Source organism: Maylandia zebra, linkage group LG18, assembly GCF_041146795.1.
Source record: "Maylandia zebra isolate NMK-2024a linkage group LG18, Mzebra_GT3a, whole genome shotgun sequence".
Taxonomy (NCBI): domain Eukaryota; kingdom Metazoa; phylum Chordata; class Actinopteri; order Cichliformes; family Cichlidae; genus Maylandia; species Maylandia zebra.
The window spans coordinates 35685966-35693465 of NC_135184.1; the positions used below are offsets into that span (position 1 = coordinate 35685966).

The 7500-nt window shown below is 43.7% G+C and overlaps 1 protein-coding gene across 1 annotated transcript in view; it reads left to right on the forward strand.

Moving 5' to 3' along the window:
• Positions 1-7500, forward strand: part of LOC143413401 (uncharacterized) — a 13102-nt gene that overhangs the window by 2551 nt on the left and 3051 nt on the right. The window lies entirely within an intron of this gene.

Consider the following 7500-nt stretch of genomic DNA (forward strand, 5'->3'; position numbering starts at 1 on the left):
TAGATTGTTAATCCCTATCTGATAACGTCCCTAGAGTACACTTGTAGGGATTATTTCATGGAAGAAGAGTCATATGACCCGTGAAACGCTCCTTTAGATTGGTTAGATATTGCTAACACTAGGGTTGGGCGATATGACCCAAAATTCATATCTCGATATTTTTTAGCTGGATGGCGATAAAGGATATATATCTCGATATTTTTTTAAAGCCATAAGTTAAGAACAAAAAGAGAGTTCTTAGTCAAAGCTGTGTCCCAGATGTCACACGGGCACTTTTATTTACATACAGCGTAGATGTACATGAAGAAATTACTCAAAAATAAATTATCAGCATTTATTAAATAATCATGGTCCATAAATGAAAACAATGTTGTTTTTGTGCATAACAAAAAGCTCACAATTGTGCAGTCAAAATGTAAACTAATAGACGCTGAGCATAATAACAAAGAGACTTCACAGCTGCACCACGTCTCTGAACAGGTGCCATTTGTGGTCCTTATGCACACACAGTACGGTAATATTATGTTGAAGCACAGTACGTATTACTCCGCGAGGCTCCTCCCCGGTAGCCGTAATCCTCCGACATCAAGCCGTGCAGCTCCGTAGCTTAGCAAAGTCATATTAAAACATTTTTTGACAGATTGCTGAGCGCTGTGTACCACATAAAATCGGTTCGCGGTCAGTAAGCACAACCAGAATTCATACATAAGGCGCACTGTCGATTTTTGAGAAAATGAAAGGATTTTAGGCCGTGCATGTCGTTAGCGCGGTTAGCTCGCTAACACGTTGACGCCGTCCAGCCCCACGCACGGGGCGATCCGCGGTAACTCGCTAACGGAGATTTTCCGCTTTCATCTTGTCATTGCCTGCAGGTGAAGCTATGGGGGAGGGGAAGTTGTGTTCAGTGAAGGAGAGGCGAGGCCGAGTAACGTTGCATAGAGACAAAAGTGGACGAAAGAGAGGCAAACCTGCGGCTCCACAAGTATAATTATAACGTAACATAGACTATATCGATATAAACGATATTGTCACATCTTATATCTCGTATGAAAATATATCGATATTTTTAAAGAACTCAATATATCGCCCAGCCCTAGCTAACACCACCCTTTTTATGGAAACAAGCCGGGGAAATCCTAGGTTAAGTTAACGAGTTCATAACCAACTTCGTGTGAGTGCATATCCTGATCACCAGTGTTAATCCAGATAAGGGAAAGATACCCTGGGTATGTTGAACTCGCTTCATAGTATAGGCCTCTGTTGCTCGACTTTTGGGAGAAGAATGTAATCTCATTCAAATGTTATGGGGGTGGTCAGAGGTCTGGAGAGCTGGCAGGCCAGTTCATCAAATTCAATATGAGCTAATATTTTTCTTAAAAATTATCAAATTTTCCCAGATTAAAAATTTAATATGTTTATTTGTAAGTGACATGTAGTTCTGAGACTAGGACATCATTGCCTTCTGATTGTATGTACATTTACACATCATCCAAACTTTCTTGAATTGGGGATGGTATGGCATGATTAAACTCATAGACAAAGTAATAAATAATATTACAATGACAGATTTGTCTAAAATGCATAAAGACTATTCTATTCCAAAGGGGTAAAGATTGCAGAACAATAGCCTCTAAATTTCTCACAAAATGTTCTTTAACCCCACTGCTAGATATGTGTGTTATATATATATATATATATATATATATATATATATATATATATATATATATATATATGTATGTATATATATATATATATATATATATATATATATATACATATATATATATATACATATACATATACATATATACTAGGGGTGCAACGATACACAAAATTCACGGTTCAGTTCGGTTCGATACTTTGGTGTCACGGTTCGATATTTTTTCGATACAAAAAAAATGTTCATGCCTTTTTAATTTGTCATTTATTAAAATTATAAATATATATTTTAACTCAAAAGTACAGTTTTTAAATTTAACCCTAACCCTTGTGCGTGTTTTTTATTTTGACAGCGAATGCGCACCTGCGGACCACTTATGTGCAGCCCCGGTTATTTAGCTCGTCATATTGCAGCCACAGAAATTCTTTTGTCCATGAAACCATGAAGCTGCACTTTCTTTTTGCCTTATAGTCTGATTTGTCATAACTTCTCCGTTTTGTGGTAAGCTTTTCTTTGGCTGTCACTTCTTCACCCTGACCTGTCTTATTTGGCTCAGCAGAACTGAAATATATATCCTCAACCTCTCACATGTTTAAGCTGCGGGAGATTTCACTTGTCATGTTTGCATAGTAAGCTAACGATTAATAAGACGATGTCAGAGGAATTGGTGCACAAATTATCATCACTCACAGATCAGTGCTGTCGCTCTCTATACACAGTTCGCACGATTGCAAAGTGAAAGCAAAAAAACAAGCGCAAATTCAAACGCGATTTCAATACGTCACATATTGACAGTGGCTCACCGATGCCAATGACATAATTACCCAGCTACATTTCTGAAAGAATGCAAAAGCATTGACATATATTTTTCCTTCCTACAATAGCCCGACGGGCAGGGCAGAGAGAGATTTTGGTAGCGCGACTGAAAAAATCGCTAGCTCCGGGACGTCGGGCTAGCGATATTGCGAGCCCTGTATCTGATTGAGGAATCACTCATCTTTGGAAAAGAGAGTTTATTACAGAGAAATGTCTCTTTCCAAAATAAAAGCTATACTATCCGCTTCTTCTGGGCTATATTCTCAGCAGCATAAGGAGAATCACGTGCTAACAGCTGTCTAAATGACTCGGCTAAAGTTAGTAGCATGCTTGTTGTTTTTGTCTTTGCACTAGGATGATGTCGGCGTAAATGTGCAGTCATATTCGTTGTGTTCCCACTAGTGCTTTCAGGTTAATCTCGTTGAAATGACCTTAACACCACAACATGGCAAATCTCCGTTAACGAGCTACCGCCGATCGCCCCGTGCATGGGGCTAGACGGCCAACACGTTAACGAGCTAACTGCGCTAACACACTAGTTCCCACCCATGTAATTAAGCATTGCATGGCACATCCAACATACTGTTTTACTTTAGTCCATGACGCGCTTACCTTCAGGGTCATACGTCACATGAAAACCAAAATAATTCCAAACGCCAGATCTGAATGAGGGTGGGGGAGGTGCCCTGCGCTCTTCCTTCTGACTATGCTGTCTGTGTTGAGCGCTCAGTGGATCTGCGCTCGACACAGACAGCATCGTCAGAAGGAAAGTTGATAAAATAAATTACAAATGTTGTATTGTTCGATACATATGCGTACCGAACCGAAAGCACTGTATCGAACGGTTCATTATCGATACGAATATCGTTGCACCCCTAATATATACATATACATATATATATATATATCAGAATCAGAATCAGAATACTTTATTCATCCCGAGGGAAATTAGGGGTTACAGCAGGCAGCACGCTAATGGCGCATGCGCACTCACAAAGGAACCTTCTGACCAACTTTACACAAACATCACATTGGGGAGACATGTCAGAAAGGTAGGCTGATAGGAAAAAACAACGAAAATACACTACATGAGGTAAGAGGAGGAGAAAAAAAACTCCACTCAGACTGAGCTCCTGGTGGGAGAACAGTTTGATAACAGAAAAAACACCTCAGCACAAAAGCACATGACTATCAATACACCATAGAAACACGAGACAAGCAACAGGTAAAGGGTAAGAGAGAGCCGGCGTAGACAGCGCATCCGGTCCTGCAGCATCTGCGCTGGTCCAGTTGACTGCTATCTTCCCCGGTAGGGCACAAGCATCGAAGGCATTGGAAAGGGAGGGGGATGAGTGAGTGCTTGTCAGTGTAAGTGTGTGTGTGTGTGTGTCCAGAGTTCAGCGGAGACAGTGTCCTTCGCACTATCAGGCTAAGTAAACAGTCTGCCAGCCAACCCAGGTGGCCTTCATGGGACGGGAAGAATAGTCATCACACAGTCGTTATCAGGGAGTTGTTTTGGTGGGCTCCAGCCTTGGGCCTGCAGCTGGCGCCGTGGTGTCCGAATGTTGAATATTGTTGATTTCTCCTTTGTGAGCAGCTCGAATTCTAGCACTCTGAGACTGGTCCCTCAACTTCTGACTTCAACAGCAGCAGTCTTAATACACAGAGGGAAAATACATAAATTATACAAATATACTCTATCTCACACACACACACACACACACATATATATACATATATACATATGTATATACATATATATATACATATGTATATACATATATATATGTATATACATATGTATATATGTATATACATACATATACATATGTATATATATATATATATATATATATATATATATATATATGTATGTATATACATATATATATATATATGTATATGTATGTATATACATATACATATATATATATATACATATGTATATGTATGTATATGTATGTATATGTATGTATATACATATATATATATGTATATACATATGTATATACATATATATATATATGTATATACATATATATACATATATATATATGTATATACATATATACATATGTATATACATATATATATATGTATATACATATGTATATATATGTATATATATAAAAAAAAAAAAAAAACACCCAGCACGCCCCTGCGGGCGGTTTATCCTTCAAGCTCGGGTCCTCTACCAGAGGCCTGGGAGCTTGAGGGTCCTGCGCAGTATCTTAGCTGTTCCCAGGACTGCGCTCTTCTGGACAGAGATCTCCGATGTTGTTCCCGGGATCTGCTGGAGCCACTCGCCTAGCTTGGGAGTCACCGCACCTAGTGCTCCGATTACCACGGGGACCACCGTTACCTTCACCCTCCACATCCTCTCGAGCTCTTCTCTGAGCCCTTGGTATTTCTCCAGCTTCTCGTGTTCCTTCTTCCTGATATTGCTGTCATTCGGAACCGCTACATCGATCACTACGGCCGTCTTCTTCTGTTTGTCTACCACCACTATGTCCGGTTGGTTAGCCACCACCATTTTGTCCGTCTGTATCTGGAAGTCCCACAGGATCTTAGCTCGGTCATTCTCCACCACCCTTGGGGGCATCTCCCATTTTGACCTCGGGACTTCCAGGTTATACTCGGCACAGATGTTCCTGTACACTATGCCGGCCACTTGGTTATGGCGTTCCATGTATGCCTTGCCTGCTAGCATCTTGCACCCTGCTGTTATGTGCTGGATTGTTTCTGGGGCATCTTTACACAGCCTGCACCTGGGGTCTTGCCTGGTGTGATAGACCCCAGCCTCTATGGATCTTGTACTCAGAGCTTGTTCTTGTGCTGCCATGATTAGTGCCTCTGTGCTGTCTTTCAGTCCAGCTTTGTCCAGCCACTGGTAGGATTTCTGGATATCAGCCACCTCCTCTATCTGCCGGTGGTACATACCGTGCAGGGGCCTGTCCTTCCATGATGGTTCCTCGTCTCCCTCCTCTTTCTTGGGTTTCTGCTGCCTGAGGTATTCACTGAGCACTCGGTCAGTTGGGGCCATCTTCCCAATGTATTCTTGGATGTTCCTTGTCTCATCCTGGACTGTGGTGCTGACACTCACCAGTCCCCGGCCCCCTTCCTTCCGCTTAGCGTACAGCCTCATGGTGCTGGACTTGGGGTGAAACCCTCCATGCATGGTCAGGAGCTTTCTTGTCTTTATGTCAGTGGCTTCTATCTCCTCCTTTGGCCAGCTTATTACCCCAGCAGGGTACCTGATCACGGGCAGGGCGTATGTGTTGATGGCCCGGATCTTGTTCTTACCATTCAGCTGACTCCTCAGGACTTGCCTGACCCTCTGCAGGTACTTGGTGGTTGCAGCCTTTCTAGCGGCCTCTTCATGGTTCCCATTTGCCTGCGGGATCCCCAGGTACTTGTAACTGTCCTCTATGTCTGCAATGTTGCCTTCTGGTAGTTCAATCCCCTCAGTTCTGACTACCTTCCCTCTCTTTGTTACCATCCGACTACACTTCTCCAGTCCGAACGACATTCCAATGTCATTGCTGTATAGCCTGGTAGTGTGGATCAGTGAATCGATGTCTCGTTCACTCTTGGCATACAGCTTGATGTCATCCATGTACAGGAGGTGGCTGACAACTGCTCCGTTCCGTAGTCGGTATCCGTAGCCAGTCTTGTTAATGATCTCACTGAGGGGGTTCAGGCCTATGCAGAACAGCAGTGGGGACAGAGCATCTCCTTGGTAGATCCCGCACTTGATGGTAACTTGTGCTATGGGCTTGGAGTTGGCCTCTAGTGTTGTACGCCACATCCCCATTGAGTTCCTGATGAAGGCTCTTAGGGTCCCATTGATCTTGTACAATTCTAGGCATTCCAGTATCCAGCTGTGGGGCATTGAGTCATAGGCCTTCTTGTAATCAATCCAGGCAGTGCACAGGTTGGTCAGTCTGGTCTTGCAGTCTCGGCTGATTGTTCTGTCTACCAGTAGCTGGTGTTTTGCACCTCTGGTATTCTTGCCAATTCCTTTCTGTGTCCCGCTCATGTATTGACCCATGTGCCTGTTCATCTTAGCCGATATGATGCCTGACAGGAGCTTCCATGTAGTACTGAGGCAGGTTATTGGTCGGTAGTTGGAGGGGACCGGTCCCTTCTTGGGGTCCTTGGGGATCAGGACCGTCCGGCCTTCAGTTAGCCATTCTGGGTGTCTTTCGTTAACTAGCAGCTGGTTCATTTGTGCTGCCAGACGCTCGTGGAGTGCAGTCAGCTTCTTCAGCCAGTAGGCGTGAACCATGTCGGGCCCTGGTGCTGTCCAACTCTTCATACTGGAGACCCTTTCTTGGATATCTGCCACTGTGATGGTTACTGGACCCTGTTCAGGGAGGTCGCTGTGGTCTGCCCTCAGATCCTCTAGCCACTGAGCATTGCCGTTATGGGTTGCATCCTTCTCCCATATGCTCTTCCAGTATTGCTCCGTCTCCAGCCTTGGTGGTGCTGTTCTCTTATTGTTCCCTTGCCACTGAGAGTACACCTTTGCTGGTTCTGTGGAGAACAGCTGGTTTATTCTCCTGCCTTCTATCTCTCTGGTGTACCTCCTCAAGCGGCTGGCCAAGGCTGTGAGTCTTTGCTTGGCAGTTTCCAAGGCCTCAGGTATGGACAGCTTGCTGTATTTCTTAGGCACCTTATTTGTCGCACCTTTCTGCAACTCCGTTAGTTGGCTAACCTCCCTCCGTGCTACTTTGATCTTGCCCTCTAGCCTCCTTCTCCATGGAGGGTACTGCCCCTTGTGGCTGTTCAACTTGTAGCCAAGCATCTCACTGATCACTGCTGCCGTATTGTAGATCAGCTTGTTAGTGTCGGTAATCGTGGTTGTAGGTATTGCCCGTAGTGCTGCATTAACATCATCTAGCAGACCTTCTGAGGGTACTTCACGTAATCTTGGTAACCGGCTACGGGGGATCCAGGTTTCAAGCTTGGCCATGATCCTATTTTTCAGGTCAGTTCCTCTCGCACTCAACGATCCTTCT